This window comes from Cataglyphis hispanica, chromosome 20 (assembly GCF_021464435.1).
Source record: "Cataglyphis hispanica isolate Lineage 1 chromosome 20, ULB_Chis1_1.0, whole genome shotgun sequence".
Taxonomy (NCBI): domain Eukaryota; kingdom Metazoa; phylum Arthropoda; class Insecta; order Hymenoptera; family Formicidae; genus Cataglyphis; species Cataglyphis hispanica.
In genome coordinates, this window is record NC_065973.1 from 1,048,942 (window position 1) to 1,070,500 (window position 21,559).

A 21,559-nucleotide genomic window follows, 5' to 3' on the forward strand; every position below is an offset into this window, starting at 1 on the left:
GAACGTATTTATCCCCGTATTTCCGAATGTATTTCCAATAGCGGAAATTTTTTTATTTCGCCGGAAGTTTCTCTCTCTCTCTCTCTCTCTCTCTTTCTTTGCGGATTTTGTGAAACTTCGTAACTTTGTGACATGAGCAACAACCGGTAGGACGATATTGCATTCGACTCACAGAGTCCCAAGGATTTATTTTATTAAAAGGTTTGGTCGGAGCGACTTCTTTCGCGAGTTTATTTTCGAGTTCAGAAAGCTCGACCGCGTCGCGTGTTTTTAACGAAGCAACAAGAGAAGTTTCATTCACTTTTGCCATGGAAAATATACTGCGATAATCGGAGGCCAGACCGCGTCACGTCGCGCGATATTCTCCTCGCTTCTCTGTCTTCCATCCGTTATCGTTCATAAAATCCCACTAATCTTATTGTATAAGCAAGGACGGCGGATTTTATTCTCTTCTTCTTCCTCCTCTCTCTCTCTCTCTCTCTCTCTCTCTCTCTCTCTCTCTCTCTCTCTCCTTGTCTCGTTGTATCGCCGTTTTATCCACCGCGCTTCCTTCCGGATGCGACTGAATAATTCACGTGACCGCTTCGGAGTATCCGATCAGAAATCGCTCGTCCAGTGATGCAATTTTTATTTTAATCATCACTTAAATCGCGAGATCTATATTATTTATTAATTGAAATTTCTGAGAACAATAAACGTTCCGTGAAAATTGAATTCCTAAGACGATATAAAGATTATTCGTTCTAGGAATTAAAATACGATGGCACTCAACTCCGGAGTAATTTCGTTCAATAATTACGGATACTGGCTCGACGTCGAAATAAGCGCCGCTGAAGTAGAGCGCCGCTAAGAGAGCCTGTGCATTAGGAAAAGAAAGAAAGATCGCGGTCGCATTAATATCCCGCGAATGTGAGTTGATAGTGAGGGACGCGGTTGCCCTGCGCATGTACTGCCCTAACTGTATAACGATAATTAATAGTGCCATGATATTACCATGATATTTCCATTTGTTTCGTAGCTTTCGTGCAGCGACAAGATTGTCGCCGAGCACGGAAAAACGACTAATTGCTATTCTTTACTTGAAATAAATCACTCTCCTGAATGCGCGCGCGCGCGCGCGCGCACATACGTACAAATACACAGAGTGTGGCATTTGATAAATGTAACCGCGCGATAATGCCGTTCTCTCGAGGCACCTTTAGATATATTTTTTTTTTAATAACTCTCGGCGTTATATATGTATGTATTATTCTGTTATTTTCCTTCCTTTCGCGTGTTTCTACTAATTTGTAGACGATATCACAAATAATTGACTTAACAACTTAATAAATGAAAAAAAAAAAGAATCACGTTCTTGATTCTCATAATGTGTATGATGTGTGTATGTGTGTGTGTGTGTGTGTGTGTGTGTGTGTGTGTGTGTGTGTGTGTGTGTGTGTGTGTGTGTGTGTGTGTGTGTGTGTGTGTGTGTGTGTGTGTACATAGAGAGAGAGAGAGAGAGAGAGAGAGTGTGTGTGTGTGTGTGTGTTCAATAATTTATACAGTTAATGAGATTGCGAAGCTGTGCCGCTGCATCAGGATTCTCTCAGGATTGAGAGAAAGAGATCGCAGAAACAAACATCTCGCGCTCGTGAATGTTTCTCACGCAAATTTACATAGATATTAGAGAGCCATACGATATACAGTACGAATCGGGAAATGTAATACTAACGATAAAAAGGAAATGATACCTTGTAGAATTAAATTAAAAGGATGAGAAACTTGATAACCTATATTTGAAAATTGATAACATATATGTAGGCTCTTTTTAGCTCGAATAAATTATTATTTTTTTTTTTTTTTTTTGAAGATTTATCCTTTCTCTCATCTCATTTAAGTTTGTTGTAATCATCACTCCGTCTTTACTTTCTTTTTCATACTTTTATTAGAGTTGCTCGGGAAAGACGCTCATCTAAAGCGAAAAGTTAAAATAGGATGTTGTTATTATGTCATTATATTTCTTCCAAGCATTCGTGACATACATACGTACACATGATACTCCAACATAATTAGATTAGAATTTATGTATTATAGTGTTCCGGGTACGCGATGCAATTATATCGACTCCGTGACTTGACTTTACGTTGGAATAGCTTTTCAAAAGGCTTTAATCAATTATTTCCGCATTCTTCAATGACCGTTACAATAAGCTGTCTCTGACCTCGGCCCCTGCATTCGCTCTCTGATATAAATATTATATATAGTACGATATGATTATGTGCGCATCCTCGACCAGACTCGAAGTAGAATCTTCTTGAGGAGAAGATATATCTTCAGCCCTCTTATCGTGTCTCTATATTCAAATCTGTCGTCGCGATGCCCTTCTGTGTGATTGTATAAAAATCCCTCGTCCGGTTCATGATTTTATGTTTGTACACCGAGAAAGAAATTATTATCTTGATTAAATGCATTTAATTGATTATCATCTTTTTATCAATTGAAAATATATTTAAAAATATATCGTGCATTTTGACTTAAATACATAATTATTTCACCTAAAGAAATGATAATTAACTAAACTAAATTTAGTCAAATTAACAAATGTATTTTTCTCAGTGCACCAACATTTAATCGAACGACGAATTCATTTGACGAGATGAGGTTCGCGCGGGAATCCAAAGAGATGCCAGTCATTATCAGCGTACGTTCTCGGCCGTTCGAGACTCGCGGGAGGTCGATACGAGCCAATTTCCCCTTGGCCGTTGCATTCGGAGCTTTTATTCTCCTCTTTTTGCAGCGGCGTGCAAGTTTCCCATTAGAGAGGCGCAGAAAATGAGAAAGAAAAACAGAGAGAGAGAGAGAGAGAGAGAGGGAGAGGGAGAGGAATCACCTACCGGCTTAAACCGTCGCATGCGAGTATTCTGGCAGGCCGAGGAAGCCGGGATCCGTAGCCCCGTGTCGTCGTCGATATCGATCGACGATCCTCGTACCAGCTGGCTCGCGGGACCGTCGATGGTGGAGGAAGTGGCGTCAGCAACGGCAGCCTCCGTTCAGGAAGTTGTTGTTCGATCACGCATCACCAGACAGTTTCACAGCACTACGTGGCCCGTCGATCCCTTCTCCCCTTCCTCCGCTTCCCCTTAGCCGCTCGCGCGCTTGTCCGCTCTTATCTAGCCGCGCTAGTTAACGAGTTAACGGATTAACAACTTCCTGACGCTCGAGGAACGCGGGGGCGATCGAAATCAAACGCGATCGCGCGCGCACCCGCTACCGGAATCGATCCCCCAAGATCGAGAATATATTTTGTTTTGCGGGCCGTCGTCCCTCGCGCACCTTTCTCGCTTTTCGAAAACGGCGTGTTCCTAACACATGGCCAGTCTCCTCGATCACTTTTTCTTTTTTTTTTCCGCGCGATTCTCCGTTTCTCGTTTGGCGCAATCGCGTCCTGTTGCTTCGAATTTTCCTGTCGGCGGGATGGCGACAGCTTTCGCCGTTTGAGGGTGGAAGAGTGTACAGGGGCAGGGGGGGGAGGGGGGGGTGTATAGGCAAATGGAGGGAAAGCGAAAGAAAGCGCGCGCGCGCGCGCGCCCGCAAGAAAGAGAGACAGAGAGGAAGGCAGAAACGCGGGCACTCGTGGAGAGACTCGCGGCGAGACTCGTGGGAGCGTCGCGACGCAACGCAACCAGACCAGCTGAACGTTCGTCGTGCGACTAGACTGGGGTTCTTGCCGTTGACCCGGACCCGCCTTGCGCGGCGCAAGCGCCGCGCCGCCAAATTACACTGCCCTATCCGGAAAACCGGCGGACGTGTGACGCAACGTATATCGTAACGCCCTTACATAGAGAGAAATCGCGCGCTTACGCACGCTCTACGTCCTACGCTTCCGTGCGTTTCCGGTCCGAACGGCTCTCCTCGAAACCGGGATCGAGAACCGTCCACGCGACATTTTCCGCCAAAGGTGGAAAAGCGCGGGTCGCGGTGATTGTCGACCGGATTTAAGATTTGCTTATCCACTCCGGTTAAGAGATAAAAATGATATTCGGTTCTTTGAAATATCGCTCGGGAAGATTCATTATTTAAATACCCTTTGCATGCATGAGAATGCATTTTTATTCCGGATCTTTCGAGAAAGCGCGGGTCTTTTCGTTATTGACGGCAAACGGTGCGAGAGCGAGAGCGAGAGCGAGAACGCAGGACGAGATGAAAGTATTTTTAGGGAAAGATCAGTTTCTCCTGATTAAAGAAAAGAGCTATTTTATAATAGATAAAAACAACAAAAAAATAATATTATTATGATATCTGTAACCTTCTCAAGTATGTAATTTTTAATATTGTATATATCATTGTGAATATTATTGCAAATTTTAGCGTTCGAAAAATCTCTTTACAATATTTTTACAGTATTTGAAAATATTATGTTGCATATTAGAGACAGGCAGCATATTTTAAAAATATTTATAAAATATTATGCGAGAGAGAGAGAGAGAAAAAGGTTTAGAAAAATTCATAAAACCAACATTTCGAGAAATGTTTATTATTTCCTGGAAAATCTCCCTCGCGCATAATCATGTTTTTTCAACCATCACGCGACTGCTCTTTCTCTCTTTTCCTGAAACTTTAATCGCGATTGAATGAAACGCCCGCGTGCATTCACGTCACTCTTGCGAGAACACGAGGAGGTAAAGTGCCAGTGTCTAGTAAACGCGACAGTGGCAATTGATTTGGAGGTAATTCAAACTCTCGGCTGCGGGCGCCGTCCATTGTCGCCTTTTACGGACGTTTAAAACGAACCCGCCTCGGGCCAGGCGAACGAGAATAATTTCAACGCCAAAGTAATTTGAGGTGATCCCATCCCGCTATCGCATTATAAAGAAACGCAGGAGGAGAGGATGCAGAGTCTCGTCGGCGGAGGAATCGGGACGAGATTTCGGAAAACTCTTTCGAGTAGTTTCGAGGTCGCTCCTTCGCGCGACGTTGCGGCGCGATAATGCGAGATAAAATACCCCGAGGATACTTGACTCGGTAAACGATGACGGATTACTCCACCGAGAGCCTTTCGATTATACGAGCGGCAGAGAGACCGACGAGATGCTGCCTCGAATCTACCGAGCAAATCCGTTAAAGATCGTCTTTTAAGACCCTCCCTTCAAAGGAGAGGATTGTTTCTCTCTCTCTCTCTCTCTCTCTTTCTCTTTTTGATTCGCGAGACAAGCGAAGAATAATTCATCAATCGTCGTTTTTGCATCGAGGGCAGCGAGAGAACGAGCTTTCTCTTACGTTTTCTTTCGCATAAAGCTGCCATTGTTACTAAAAACAGCCCATCTATGTCGCGAGATTTGATGCGTGAAACAGTTTCCGCCTTCACATCATCCTTCATATGCGTGGCAGAAAATCGAGAATCTCAATTACCGCGGCCTATCCGTCATTCATCGATGGGAAAACGTTAGGCGAGAGAGCTAACTTGGCTTTAACTTACATATAATTATTACACGCGCGTGTGCGCGCGTTACACACTTCATCACATGTTACACATAACTTAGACATAGGGAATCTTAGAATATTATTATACGAGAAAAGTGTACGAATGAATAAAACGGGCAGGGAGGATAAGTGTTCGCTCAAATATCATAAATGATGTTTGTTGACGTGGAAGAGTATAGCTAGATAGATTATTTAAATTTCTTCCTCCATCATTTTATGAGCGCGGACATACGCGTCTAAAATTTTTCGAGAGCTGGCATTAGCTCGGCATTCGAAATTCGCAGCAACAAGTGTTGGGAGAATCGAGAGGTGGTTCACATCACGCCGAATTATTCGCGCCATTTTCGCGTACCCTCGCATCTCCCAATACTCATTGTGTGTCGCGCTCTCGTTATCATTGAGAGCAGAAATCCACTGTGTGCTATGCGGTATATATATATATATATATATATATATATATATATATATATGTATATCGCATTCGAGAGTGAAGTGACTCTCGACTCGATCGTGCATGGGCGTTTCGATTGGCGAGCTAGACCTCTATTAGCATGCGAATAATATTAAACGCGATGAGAAACATCTCCCGACTCGAGTCATCGCGTCACCAGACAGTGACAGATAGTATAACATAATGACACAATCGGGATGAAAGAATTAATATATTTTACATTGGAAATATAAATATATATATACATACATAAAATATTTATTTTTTCAATTATTACTTACGAATAATTAATGTAAAAAAAAAAAAATAAAATTATTTATTTATATGTTAATTAAAATTTCCTATTCTTGGAATAGCTGATTGAACTGATTTCACTAATCAAAAATAAATATCTCAAATATGTATTTATTTCCTGTTGGAGATTTTAAATAATCTCGAAAATTGAAACAATTTTTTCTCATTATATGAATTTAATAATTTTAATTATCGTGTTAAAACAAATATATTTTTGCTTTGTATATCTCTATTTATGATCCTCGCAAAAATTAAATTTTCAAGTAATATTTTATTTTGTTAAAATGTGCCCATTACTACATGTACTTTATTATGCAAATATATTTTTATTTTTCAACATACTATTTTAATATTGATTCAGTTATTTTAATATCGCTATATTTATGTGACGAAATACATGAAAGGGAAAAAGCGGGGGACAAAATTTGTCATGTCTTTTTTCCACAAAAGCGGCATTTTTATCTCATTCAGATAGAGAGTGCATGTCGACGTTCCATTTATCATGCATTAATAGATATAATCGACGTCGTCGATTTCACGAAGAAAGAATTACCATTTGCTAGATTAATGGCGGAAGAAACAGAAATTACCGTCGCGATATATCGGTAGAACCTTCCCAGTTAGAGCATCGATCGAACCTATTAGATTCTGTTCCCTCGTCAATTTTCATGTCGAAATTTAATGCATAAAGATAATCCGGCTACAGGGATACTCAAGCTTTTGTATCAGCATTTACCTTTAAATGTCAATAAAGCCCCAACCTTAATGATGGAAAGATGAGTGCAACGAGGATTAAAGGATGTTCTCTCTGAAAATTCATTAGCGCGCAATATATCATGCATTAAAAATCACCGAGACGCGAGATACAACGAACTTTACGTTTTTCCGTCCACATTTTCAGACATATTTCTTACAGTATAGAAACGATACGTTATGATTAACTGTAGAACTCAGATGCAATTACGATGCAGGCGTGAAAAAATTCTGTCGTAGAAATACATTATCTTGCCGTAAAAAAATCTTGCGCCGTAGATGCATTATTAAAATACATAACGGAACTTTAATTAAAAGGACGTCTCCCTCTCTTTTATCCCTTCCCGCGCTGATAAATGAACGGATAACTGATTGGCGTAAGAAGATAATAAAGAACGATAATTTTTTATATCGAGATATAAAAAAGACTTATGCGAACTTTAATTAATGTAACAAATCGCACAGCACACGAGATATATTACGAGATATATTCTGTACAAATTCATTAATCATCCTGTATACAATCTTGCTGCAGTTCTCATTTTTTATTATACCCGCTTGATCTGTGTCATGCATTCGTTGCCCGTAAAAATGAGAAATCTATATTTCAGCGGCGATTAAAAAAATCTCGCTCTTGTCATTCAATCAATCGGGACGACTTTCAATCGAATCAATTTCCAAGTCCGCTTATCGCGATAATGATGATACTTTTTATCGTGCCGTTCTTCTTCGATCTTGAATGAATGCTCTCTCCATCTACGCGCTCAATCTCTCGAGATCGGTAGCGTGATGTTGATTCGATGATGGCCGGCGTCAAAGCGGATTCATAAAAGCTCGCGCTGCTATTAATTTTCCGACATGAGTCCAAGTCATCTGGCCGCGCGTCATATAGAGCCTCCCGGCCGTTAAAGCGCGGCAATCGATCGAGGGCGGTTGAATGGAATTATGAAGTTTACGTGCCCGAGTTCGCCCCGTGAATCTCATGGTGACTTTGCCTCTACCCCCCTTCCTCCTCTCCCCACCCCTTCCCTCTTACCCCCTTCCCCCCCTCGATTTGGAATTTAAGGTAGTTTCGGCTGCGAGTGGCGCACATAACGGACGGTATGTAGGTAGCTGCTTGGCCGCTTAAGCGTTAGTTAAACTACTCGAACTTGCGTTTACGTAGTCGAAGAGGTCCGCAAATGTGGGCGAACGCGGAATCGGAAGGCTGCGAGGAAAACTTAAAGTCCGACATGCCGAGATACTTTATCGCGGGCCCCCCGACGTCTTATCGATCGCAATATTCTAATCTATTTTTATCGAGTTACAAGAAGAGGCTTAAAGACTTCCTTGTAATTCTAGACATACGTCAAATTAAATATACGACTCTAGTCTAAATAATTTAATCCTGAAACATTTGACTTTCATTAAGGCTTCAACGAATAGAGCATATATTATTCATTCATTACAGTTCTCTCTCTCGAAAGTATCAACCCCCCCAGGTAGAGACACAAAGTACGGAAAATTAATTTTCATAAAACTACTATTTTAATGTGCGCATAATAATCTGCTGTAAGAGAAGTATATGTATATAAATTTTTAAGTAAAATAAAATATGTAAAAAAATATTTATTATATAGGGATTACTTGGAATATATACAATTTAATATATGTGTGTAATTTTTTTTTTTTTTTTGTTATGGAGAACCGCACGCACACATAAACAAAGTCATCACGATTCTAAGTATAATCGTACAGCGTAGAAATCTTCTTTCCGGCTCGAAATCCGCAGACATTCGAATATCGGAATTAACATTTCAAGTGTCCATCAAGATTATACAGAAATACCAGGGCGATCGCAATGGTAGAGAGAACGTAGTGCGTTTCGCTGTTCTCTCGTTCGACGCAAAATTGATCCCTGAAATTCGAGCCGTTCGACACGGCCGTCAAATCCACGCAACGATATTCCTGCGAGAATACGCGATACCAAGCAGCTGCTATCTATCGACAATTTTCTATACTAATGCACACGCAGTAATGTTACATGTGTTGTATACATATATGTATGCAATATATAACCATTTCTAATTTCCCATGGAGATTTCATCTCGCTAATGCGACCGCGCTGTTAAATATCCTGAAAGAAACTTTAGCAATTAAAGAACTAACAAGAAAAGTCAATTAAGTTTAGAAGCCATGCATTTTTCAAGGAAAACGAGAAACACGATCTACCATTTTTTTTTTTTTTTTTTTTTTTAATAGATATTACTTTTGACCGAAATAAATGATTCTAAAAAATAGTTAACTTGAGGTGTTTATTTGAGAGAATTAATCCTCTAATTGATACGCATATAATATTAGAACTGCATGTATTGTCAGTAATACACAAGAACTTATAGTTCGATGCAAGGCTCTTCGACATGCAAGAGTTTTGCCGGAGAATCTAACTGATCATTCAGTTTGTCTTAAAGTGTTATTACGTCGCTGTGTCTTCAGAAATTGCTTCGCCGAATATCAAGAAGACTGAGAGACTTTGTCAAGACTTTGTCGGCATCGATAACAAACAGAAGCGATTCACAGAAGGGAGTCTCCTGCGATCCTCGTGAGCTTTTTGATAACATGACACTATTACTTGAAAGCGATATCGCGATTGTAATATAACTTTCTGCCGTCTTGTATGTACTTTTAAACTTTAAGGAGAATTAAGAGAGAAGGAGATCAAAGAAGGAATAAATTTTAAATAATCTCAGCAATGCAAGCTCTTATCGAATTTTTTATCGAATCCCGCTTTAAAGAGTTTTATTTTGGATTAAAGAAATGTTCACATCTCGCGAAATAGAGCACGCGAGATTGGGATATTCACCGCTATCAGTAAAATAAAAGACCTTGCGATGTCTACACAAGTCGAAATAACCTTTGGTTTTCAAACCGTTCGACAATAGTTGAAATTTCCCCGATTCGGTGTCCGTAACGTGTCGAACCGCGACATCCCGTCGTTTCGATGTGTTTCGCGCGCGCGCGCGCGCGCGCGAATGTATTTTAGAATTTTCCGATTTTATCGATTGGCCATCGTCCAACGGTTTTGTTCCAGATAGAGATCGGGAATAGGATTCTTTCTGTAGTTGCTGGACGTGCGCTCTCGCGATTACATTATTTACTTCGACGTAACTAAATCCGCGCGGCCGCGATTACATTTTTCTAAAATAGACAGACACGAGTTACACGAGAGACACACTGACGAACGTGACAATCACGGAGAGAGAGATTATTTTTGCGGGATTTCGAGTGAGGATTGGCGCTTTCAAACTTATCGATGCGCTGATTCAAAAGTCGGCTTGAACTCGTTTGGTCCGGTCCATAAAAAGTCGCATCTCTCCGCGCGTTTCTATAATTTAAATTATGATCGTGTCGATGAAGAGAGAGAAAAATAAATAAATGTCATCTCAGATAGATGGGAGCGTAGTTTTTAACTACAGTTGACTATGATAAAGGTGTTGCCTGCTTGTAGAGAATTCGGAAATTTTCCAAAAATCTTTCGACGAAATAATTCAAACTGCTATTATTATTTCCGGATTCTTTCGCATTTTATCGAATCTTCAGGCAACGGGTTAATCGAGTCTCTTGTTTAAATTGCTTGAGAGACAAGGGCGTAAACCGAACGTTATATAAAGGCTGATGATTAAAATAATGACGTAATTCGATGAAAAGTGCGCCTCGCATAATGAGTTGCTGGCCGATTTTCCTATAATTTCGCGTACACAGGGACTTTTACACGCGCTGATATAAAAGTGGATTTCGCGCGATGGAGCGCATTAACCGCGCTACACGTGAGAGAGAGAGAAAAGCATTCGCACAAATGTTTCGCACATTTACAATACGATACCAGCCACTCGCCAATTATTGGTTGTGCGTGTTATTAGAAAATCGCTGGCGCATTCAATGGATCTGCATAGGCGTATGAACGCCAACACTGTATCGCTTTTCGCATTTTATCACGTAATTACATGATATTACGTAATGCTACGTAATTACGTAGATTTAGTGCGTGCAGTGTTTACGTTCCTCTATATAATATTCGGTTCCCAACGATTCTCTTTGAGATTTATTCTCGTATATACGTAGAGATTCCAGTTAACTCGATTTTTGAAATTTTTCGCTTTTCTTAGACACATTTTCAATTCTTCTTATTAATTTATTATATGTCGCATTTTTTTTCTTTTATTTTAATATACATTATATATTATTTCAACATGTGATATTTATATACATATTTACGTCGATGTATAATATTGTATTCGATCCGATTATATCTGACATAAATTTTGCATAGAGATTTACCGGTACAATACTTATCTAACTTGGCCTAATAAAAAATGAAACGGTTCGTAAAAGGACAAAGTATCGTGAGAGGATTACGCGCTTGAGTATTATATATAAGCCGAGTATATATACATATTCTCCGCTACAGCCTGCTTTGCGCAAGGTTTATAAATCTTGCCTAACCGCCACCGCCACCGTCGACGATGACGATGAGAAAGGTGGTGCGGTTACGCATTTTAGATGCACTTATCAAGCTACGCAGAGTTTAGTCTTTGAGATACCGATTCAACGAAGCGGATTGCACAGATGCATATTATAAAGAAATAAACTCCACCTATCGTCGTAGAAAAGGATACGCGATCTGGAATAAGTAATCCGCTTATGTTATGTCTTTCTGGATACAAAAACTTAATCTCACAATCGTGCGTATGTGGAAGGAGGGAGAGGAAGGGGGAGGGTTAATCTGAATTGTAAAAAAAAAAAGAAGGAAAGAATGCAAAGAAAGCTATTTTCAAAACTAAGAAAATATCTATTGAATTCTACAATGTTATATGCGATAGATATATAAAAAGATAAGAGAGATGGAAAAATAACTTCACGTTGCAATAAGAGTTTTTTTTTTTTCTTATTTTAATTTGTTTGTGAATTTTTATTCGCAATATCGCATCCACGAAACCAAAGGACCTTGTAACGATATTCGAATTCAATAATCGCTTCACTTTACACGCGAACGTTTGGTTCGGTGAATCGAATGGAAGATATGCTAACGAGAATCGCGAGCGGTTACGAATCTCCTTCCTGACTTTTATTACGCGCAAAAAAATAACAGCTGACGCGGAGTCTCGTCGCGCGTCGCATCACGTGCGCCGTCATGTCGGCCAGCATCGCGCAAAGTTATATCGCGCTCTCTTCGCAAACATCGCAAACTTGGTCGTTACTTCTCCTTACGGAGACCGAAGTTTCTTCATTACTCATTTGTCTGCGAGAGACGCGCTCGCACGGGAAATGTCTACCCCGCCGCAGTCTACCGCGACAGCTCCCATACATTGTCGGTTCCATTTTCTAATAACAAAGCCGCCACGTTACCAGCTTCCTTCGTCTTCGTGCGAGTCATCTCTTCCCCCGAGCCATTTCGATTTTACGCAAATGATTTGCGGCTAAAGAGGCAACTTTATTCATGCTCATTCATTCGAGAATGTCGTAGGAATGAATTAAAAACGATAAATTATATGCTATGATAACGCGAAATATATTTTTCATCTCTGCGATATAAAGAGACGAGGAAGATACAGGAAACGTTAAGATCATTAGAAGCTCGTACGAGAAAATCATTAAGCACGTTGCCAGCTTTCCATATCTCAAAGGTAATTTCATCGAAAACAAATGTTATTCTTTATTTTTGATTTATTTACACGGAGAAAATCACCTCTGCTTTTTCCATTGTACTATATATTTCCCGACCTACCTTGTGTAAAGCCGTAGGATTTATTTATGACATTTCTTGGAAACAGCTCTCTCAAATGCGAAATTAAATACATCGGTACCGATTCGATATGCCGATATCACGGTTCAGAGTATTCCCGTTATATTGGCCATCGGAAAACTATCGATTATACCTGAATCCGTTTATAACACATTGCAATGATTAACGAGATGATTGCATTTCTTACCGTATCACTGCGCGCATTCTCGAACATCGAAAACTCTATCTTTTTTCTCTCGCCAGATATATATTTTTACAGGAGACAGGACTCTCGCAATGCCGCGTAAATAGTAAATACCACGACGATGCTCGGCGCACCCCCCGCTATTCGATGGCGCGTTTTATATAATTGGCGGTTTAATACAATACGTCCGTCTAACCAGTGGTATTACAACAAGCGAGGCAATTTGCGCCCGCGCTAAATTTAACATGACGGCCGAAACAATTAATCTCCGGGACAGACCAGCTGCCCGGCTACCGGACGAAACTCTCGGGCTATCGTATTCGACGTATCGGTCGACCTGAGCAGAGCCGACCTGGCTCCCACCATCACCAGCAGAGGTGGGGAGGGGAGAGGTTGGAATTGGACGGCTAGTCGGGACCGCAGACCCGCGATAACCTCGGCTTTTGGCCGCACGTGTACGTATGTGTGTGTGTGTGTTGGTGTGTATATATATCGGAAATCCAACTGACACGTACAATACATGATAAGCCAATGTTATCGCGATGTTAAATCTCGCGTAAAAAAAAAAATATAATTACAGCTCCGGTATTAAATAATTCGAGCAAACGCGCGTCGTCTCTCTTGACGTCCACCATCTCGATCGACATCATTGAAGATAACGCAGAGCTCACATAGATAGTGAGTTGAATTTGAGATATAAGTTGGTTTGCAATGATCTCGTTTGCGCTATTATTAATTTAAGGATATTTATAAATAATTTATCGAACGATATTTTAATCTTTTATGTTTTAATAATATGGAATTTGCTTGTGAGAGAAGTGAGAAATATTAGAGAAGAAAATCTATACACTTATATATTTTCTATTTTTCCATTCTAGACATATTTTGGATTCTCTATATTTCCACAACATATTTTATTTTATTTTATAAGTTGTGTTTTTGCCAAATGTTTTCAACCGCAATGTTATTGTTTGCTTCTGTCCCTTTCATATACCTGTTGAAATGTAAACAGACTGCGATATTTTTCAAATGGATCGAACACACTGTCGAAAAGACAGTCATTTATCGCAGAGTTCATAACGAGACACTTTTGCTTCTTTATTTCGGCTATCGATTGATTTTGTGTGGATCGCGTTTTCTTCTATTTGTTGTCGGTGAAAGTAATCAATAACGACAACATCTTATTTTCCGCAAATAAATCATCACACAATAGTTAACCAATCCGGTTCTCGTAAAATTATTTCTTCGACAAGGCGCATGTCCGCGAAAGAGTTTCTCGCGAATAATTGTTTGGCCGCATTGTACGATTCGAAAATAAAAATTGCTCGCTATTTTTTTATTTCATTCGATTGATAGTGGGAATGATGCAATTGTATTCTTGCCCGCATAATATAGGAGAATGAAAAATGTCCTTCAACTATTATGTAAATCGGACGCACGTTTCGCTTAACATTTAGGGTCCCAGGTCGTTATTTTCCGGGACGTTGTGTCTAAAAAGCGGTAAAGCGAAACGACGATGACGATGATGAGAACGACGACGACGACGACGACGAAGCTCCGCTCATTATACTCTTCTTCTCTCGCTAGAATCTCATCTACGGGTAGACAACGCGAATTAATGGCCTTAAAGTTTGTAAACAGACTCGTAACTGCATTGCGGAATAAAATGCACGTCCCTTTCAATAGAGAGCTTAAAACTGAAAGAGTTAAGCCAACCGCGTGCTTCTTTTAAAACACTCTCCTCGGCGGTAGCTGCTTCCGCGTGTCCTGTATTTTTTTGTTTATCATTTTTTTTTTAAGCCGATATCCTAATGAGACGCCTGGAGCGTCGCACGTTAACTTCTACGTGGATCGACTATAATAGGATTATTTGCACAGCGTTTCATTAATCGTGCGATCGATTTTGTCCAGTTATTTGTCGCGTAATCCACGACATAATCCACAACCGAATGCATAAACGAGCAGACTTTAAGCTAGGGATGATTCCCGATCATCTATCTAATATCCCAATATCTTTGGCATCGAACTCCTTTAATGCTGCAAGAGCTGCTCGATATAAGTCTGTTTAAGATGTGAAAGTTTTATGAATATTACTATTTCATATTTGAAAATTTTAGATAATATATACGAATTGAGAATATTTAATTACATTCTTTCACTTTTGATTATTTTATTGAACATTTATTACACTATCGTGTATAAAAGAAAAATAATTTATAAATCGATTATGCATGTTTACGAATGAATTTTCCGATGTAACAGATTTTTTTCACTTGCTACTCTTAACACAATTGGACATAAATTGATTCGGTGTCATTAATTATTAAAATTTTCTTTTCTTTTTCTTTCAGCTTTTTGGTTTTTCTCTTGCCTATATTCTCTCGACTATATTTTTATTTCATTTGCCGCTGTATATTCATTCGCGAAGAAATTGTATTCAAGAGAAGAGAAGAAGGATTTTTTATTCACTTATAAATAAGTTTCGCTTCATTCTTTGCAGGGTAGAAAATTAGACTTTTCGCTCTATATTTGTACTTGGCTTTCTACCTAGAATTCGCGCGACGCGCATATCTTGAATCCGTACTCCTCGCTTCATCACTTCCATTGATGAGTTTTTCGGCCGTCCCTTTTTTCTTCCCATCTTTCGCCGATTTAAATTCCGACGAGAGACAATCGAATTACGGTTGTAATTAGCGAAGTGTAGTTTTAAGCGAGGCGCGTTGATCGCGCGCCGCGCCGCACCGCACCGCAATCTCGCCGGATTTAACCGCGAAATTATGCGATTCAGCTCGCTTGTATCCGTAATTTACACCACTCGTACACGGCAACGCGCCAACCACCGACGTTCTTCCGCTATCCTAAACGCGTAAACGAACCGTGTAAATAATACGCGCTTAAGCGTGAGCTAGCGGGTTAGCAGGTTGCCTGGAAAATACCGCGTCAGCGGGTGACGCGAGCAAAATCGTTAGTTGTAAAGTCAAATTGTCGTAACAACAACTGCCGGAGAAATCAACAGGAAAGAAGGGAGGACGCTCTCTCGACGAAATGCAAATAGTTTGCTCTGGCACCTTTTCCGAGAGAGAGAGAGAGAGAATGACAGCGTAAATATCTTTTTGTCTTAAACAATAAAGCGCACCGTCGGAGCTTCTTCGTTAGCATCAGCCAACCCATTCGAGAAAACGCATTTACTAAGCGACGGCTCTTCAAAGTTTATTAAGACGAAACTCGCGCACGCCGCTGGGCTTAAGACGGACGTAAGAACGACGGGATAGGCGGGCGATATTTACTCGGGAGAAGCACATTAAAGCGCGTAAATATTTGGCATCCGCCCCGTATCTAATCAAATTATTAACTCATCTTCACGGTACATTAATTTTCTCCGCTCGTGATGTGAAGTACTTATCGGTACTTCGTCGACGAATCTCGGAGCACGTCTGTTTAATTAATATATACGACGTTACGCGACGTGGGAGTTAAATATTGACGTGTGTTAAATGTCGCAAAATAGTGGAAACGGTAGTGGGCCGCGATGCGCGCGATCTTATAATTTATGCCTCGCAATTTCAATCATTTTCTGTATATCGAGATGTGTGTTATTCTGCAGAATGTACATACGAATACGTTAGATGGAATTTAATCAGAGCGGGAATCCAACTACATTGTTGTTATTGCATTAAAATATTCAGAGAATTGTTTACATTCTACCGGCATATGGAGATAGTTTATTTGATTTTTCCTCTTACTTTTTATTCGAGAGGATTTTTGTTTGTTCCCTGAAAATTAATTTTTTTTTTTTCTATTTATCGATCTTATTTTATCGCATCAGAAATATAGTGCAAGATAATATCTGAAATAGAAATGTTTTCAGCTCAATTATATATAATAAATCATTTGCGGTAGATCATTTTCAAAAATTTCACTTAAAAAATATTTGATTGATTTTACTCACGAATCAAATGTTTTAAATATTTTTCATTACAGAAATAAAGTAATAGATTGAAATAAATAATACTTACAACGACAAAGATCAGCGTGACAAGTAGTTTCGTTTGAGCGTAAGTGAAAAGGCTCTCTTCTGGTCAGACACGATTCTGTGCGCGAGTAGATGCTGCTTGTCACAATGAGACACGGTTATGGCAGTTCCAGGTCATCGCGCTCGCAGACATGAACAAATTAACGCGAATTGACAAAATAATTGTAATAGATGAATGTCTTTGAAAAGATTCACGTTTTCATAGAAATATATGAAATAAATAAAAGTGCAATTCAACAAATTGAATCATATATATGTAGAAGCAAAAGAGAATTGTTTACAAAGATATATTCTCTTTGAAGAATTTTTTTCTACCACACTGATTCGATTGAGAAACAAAATTGATATTTTCAACGCGTCTTGCATATATATTCTTGTTTATCGTAGTTAGAGTAAGATAGTATCTTTAAATGACAACGAAAGAAGTAGAACGTTTGCAGAGAGTATTACGTCTAATGAAGATGATAAAGGGCTTGGGCCACACGTTATGCTGCGCACTGTATGCCTCGTTATTTATGATTTATTCTTGCAAAACCCGAGTAAATATTCAAAGAGTATAATCTGGAAGGCGTAGAATTGTAAATAAGTGGAAATCTTGTAGAGCTTCAGAAAATGATTTTTGTATTTTTCTCTTCCTGTCATTAGTTAGCGAGTAAAATATGCTAGTTTTGCTGCCGATGAAATGTGAAATTAATTTTTTCTTCCCCGTACAGTACAGTATACTTTATTGACTTGCCGATCAAATAGTTATAATTTCAATGTGCAGATATTTTATAGGACATATTTTCCGAGCACGCGGTTATCGGTAAAATTACACACTTCGTTTTTATTGGACTGAATTAAATCTCGATGCGCATGCGTATCGTATTTAATATCACGATATTTGTTAAAGCTCTCACTTTAAACGATCTATAAATCGCGCGATAAAATTGGGAATAAAACTCTATTGTTAATTTTATGTATCGTGTACTATAGATCTAAAACAAGCTTAAAAAGATGCAACGTCATTTGCATTTCCGTCTAAATGATAATAATTTATAAATAATATGATTAATACAATTTTATAAATGATTTATATAAAAGAATAAACCTTTTCTACAGTTTTTACAAAATCAACTAATTATATGGAAAACTTATTATTTCTAAAAATATTAAAATTTTATGTGTGTGTGTGTGTGTGTGTATAAAAGTACTTAATTACTGACATTATTAATTATTTTCATATAAATAATTCATATGAATAAATTACTTCGTGTAAATGGGAAACATATTTCATGTAAATAGTAATTGCTATATTAATTACATCGTAGTACTCACGACAGAGAATTAATATATTAATCAGAGTTTGCAACTGAATCCTATGTGTATAATCGAAAATCGTTAAACTTGGGTCGATGGTAATATCTTACCGGACAGTTAAGTGATTAATTCGAAATTGATCAAGGTCGAATTGACAGCGAATATCAGTTGCGTCGTCGCGAATTTAGCGAATCTCGGGTAATCACTGCGAAATCTGAAATCTCTACAGAACATCAATATCTCGAGAAAAGTAATTTCTAAAATTAATTTAATTTAAAAAAAGATGGATTGTTAAACTTATACAAACTCCTTGAGGAATATGATGGGTTATCTCTCTTTCCTTCTCATTCTCTGCCATTACATAGAACGTATTCCTAAGCAATGTGTAAACTTTTGTAATTGTTGACGAGCTCGAAAAGATAACACCGCTCATGAATATGCATGTATTTCTGCCAGACGTCGGGGATCATATCATTAGAATAATCCGAGAATTTTTATCCGCGATACACACGATGAAGAAGATTTCGGAGCGTAAAAACAGCGATATACTTATAATTTATAGTTGCACTCTCAGTCGTCCGTATTAAAGGTTAAAATTTTCAATCGAGGGTAGAGCGTGAAATGTTAAACTCGAGTTTTTTTTTTTAGATTCTTTTCTGCTTTTTTTCTTTCTCTCGACACACTTTTATATATAATCTAATTTTTACCATATGATTCGTAACAAAAACTCATTAAGTGCTCGTTTCAATTCTATTCATTGAAAAAAGAAAAGTGAAAAAAGTGTACTCTTATAATATTGAATAAAAATAATCGAGTTAACAATACAAATATGAGTTATTAATGTTTCATTTATTATTGAGAGACTTTTTATGACATATCTGTTGGAGAAGCTCATTGGAATATTTTAACTGAAAATATTCCAATCATTTTTTATAATGAGAGGATTTTAATTTATTGAAGAAGTCAGAATCAGTTTAATTTTGAAGTGCTGGTGGGACATCCCGTGTAAACTCTTTTCTGTCGTTTACGTATTCCACTTTGTGCAATTCCGCCTTAAGGTACTTTACGAGTCGGAATGCGGGGCACGCGAGCACGTAAGCTTCTCGACAACATCACCGACGTCCGTCTTTGTAGCTCGAATATTTGAGTTCGTGAATTATTTTAATCCCTCCGGGAATATTCTTCCGGGGATATTTCGATAGTTTGCGCTAAACGAGTAATGTATCGCGTATCGACGCCTAGCACGAGTGGCAGGAAATGAGATGGGAGCTTTGCGTAAAACTGCTAAGAAGTTGATGCCTTTAATTGAAGACGCCGTCGGGAGATCGAGTTTATCTTCCGACCTGTCGACTTACATAATTTACGGGATACGCCATAATCCGCAATTTGGAACGGAAAATTGTTCGCCTCTTGGAAATTGTTTGAGAGACGGCGAACTTTGACGTCTCTTTGACAGCGTCGTTTCCGCCGCGCCGGCGACTTTCGACTTTACGGATTGAATTTTGAGAAGATGTAAGTTTTCGGCGAGAGGAGCAGAGTCTCCGCAAGGTACAGCGACTTAATTAATTAGCGAAATAAAACGAACTTTCTTCATCAAAGTATAATCATCCGGGCCGCGTGTACTAAATTAAAAGGTACCCTATTAGATAGCCACTTTACTTAGCGCTTTGAAAATATGATCGAGCAATTTTGGAGTTTTAATTTTATTCTATTAAACATTATTTAATTATGAAATTTATAAGTTTTTTTTTTTTCTATTTTTAAAGTTGAGTTTACTTTGAAAAGAGAAACTATTAAAAAATTTATTGGGATTAAAAGTGTTACAAGGGAAAAAAACGAGAAAGCAGTAATCAATTCTCAATAATGGCCGCCGAATAAATAGAAATTTTGCTCGGTTACTTGGAATAGCCAACTTGGAATAGTAATGAATTAAATTATTAGAGAAAGAGAGGGAGAGAGAGAGAGAGAGAGAGAGCGTTTTGTCGGGACCAAGCGAATTTTCGAGCTGACGATAACAAATCGCGGGCCGCGAAATTTCCGAATTCCGTTATTTGTCGGCAACGAACCCAAATTGCCAACTCGCACTCTGGTGGTATTCGAGCACGTTGTTTTCCCGAATTGATCTCTCGTACATACGCACATCTGCGCGGAAATACCAGAGTGACCGAATGGCAATATCACGAGAAAAATCTCTTTCGGTAATTGTAGAATTTCAAGCCAAATGTCAGAGCGAGTTCGAATATGCTAAATGTTCGAATCGGAATTCCCGGAAATATTTTACAACGAAATTTTGCAGTGAAACACATTGTGTGCACGTGCGTAAATCGAGATTATACTCTTCCACCGATGATACATTATACAATAAAAAAAGAGGCATCTGCCAAATGAGCGTTGGATGAATATCTAAATACCCCGATTTGAGTCATCTATGTATCCATCTATATATAAAAATTACAGGTGATATAAATCGCGACAAAGACAATTATAATTTTATGCGTCACATATTCTAATTATATTTTCATATATATTCTGAATACGTGTGCATTTCATTTCTTCAAATGTTTTATTTATAGGACGGATAAAATTATAAATAAAATATCATTCTGAATTATAGATCCGTCTAATGCGCGATTATGTCTCTTTATTTGTTGAATACGCAAATTGTTTCCGGGCTAATATCGACTTATCCGAAGCTAATAAACGCACTCTTCCGGCTGTATGGTCAGCCAGTAAACGTATTACCAATATCAGCGTCTATGTAGGACGTAGGAATTCGTTGGTAACTCGAGTTAAAGCTCGCACGTATGCATATGTATAAGCCAATTAACGGTTGAACGAGTAATAACGTATTTTCCGATTCAGATGGTTGTATTGTTTTACGTACCACGTTTATGCAAGTTGCTCGAAATGAATGGCATTAATCCCTTAAAAAGTTACAAATATAACTTTCAAATAAAAATAGAAAAATAGATTACCACGAAATTTCACCTCGAATTTTTGCTTCGCGCGAGCGATTTTTAAGAAACGAATACTAAAAATTAATCGACATGTCATTGTTTCAAATTTTCATGAACGATCGAACCAGTTTCTTGTATATTCGTTTTTTTCATCGAACCTCTCTCTTTTTAATTTACCTTTCACGATCTTATTTTTACATTATTATTATTATTTTTAACAATCATTACTTCACAAATACAAAGCGAATCGCGCATTTCGAATATCGTTGTGTAGATGAGAATAAAATCGTACTTTTATCGATCAGATGTACGCTGTCAGCGATCAGGATTTTACGAGTTCGGTGAA

At 38.6% G+C, this 21,559-nt stretch overlaps 3 protein-coding genes across 4 annotated transcripts in view; 1 reads left to right on the forward strand and 2 right to left on the reverse strand.

Moving 5' to 3' along the window:
* Window positions 1-3,490, reverse strand: part of LOC126856951 (5-hydroxytryptamine receptor 1-like) — a 50,712-nt gene extending 47,222 nt beyond the window's left edge. The window contains exon 1 of the mRNA XM_050605992.1: window positions 2,874-3,490. The gene's annotated coding sequence lies outside the window, so the exon portion shown is untranslated. The remainder of the gene's footprint in view (window positions 1-2,873) is intronic.
* The window catches only part of LOC126856947 (arginine kinase), a 167,882-nt gene extending 154,839 nt beyond the window's left edge, over window positions 1-13,043 (reverse strand). Inside the window, exon 1 of the mRNA XM_050605983.1 lies at window positions 13,039-13,043. The gene's annotated coding sequence lies outside the window, so the exon portion shown is untranslated. The remainder of the gene's footprint in view (window positions 1-13,038) is intronic.
* A 311-nt stretch (window positions 13,044-13,354) lies between these two features.
* LOC126856988 (pro-corazonin) overlaps window positions 13,355-21,559 on the forward strand; it is a 37,739-nt gene continuing 29,534 nt past the window's right edge. The window contains exons 1-2 of one of the 2 annotated variants that reach the window (XM_050606050.1): window positions 13,362-13,379; window positions 13,505-13,602. The gene's annotated coding sequence lies outside the window, so the exon portion shown is untranslated. Of the gene's footprint in view, window positions 13,603-21,559 lie in introns of both variants that reach the window. The other variant, XM_050606049.1, reaches the window with a different exon arrangement.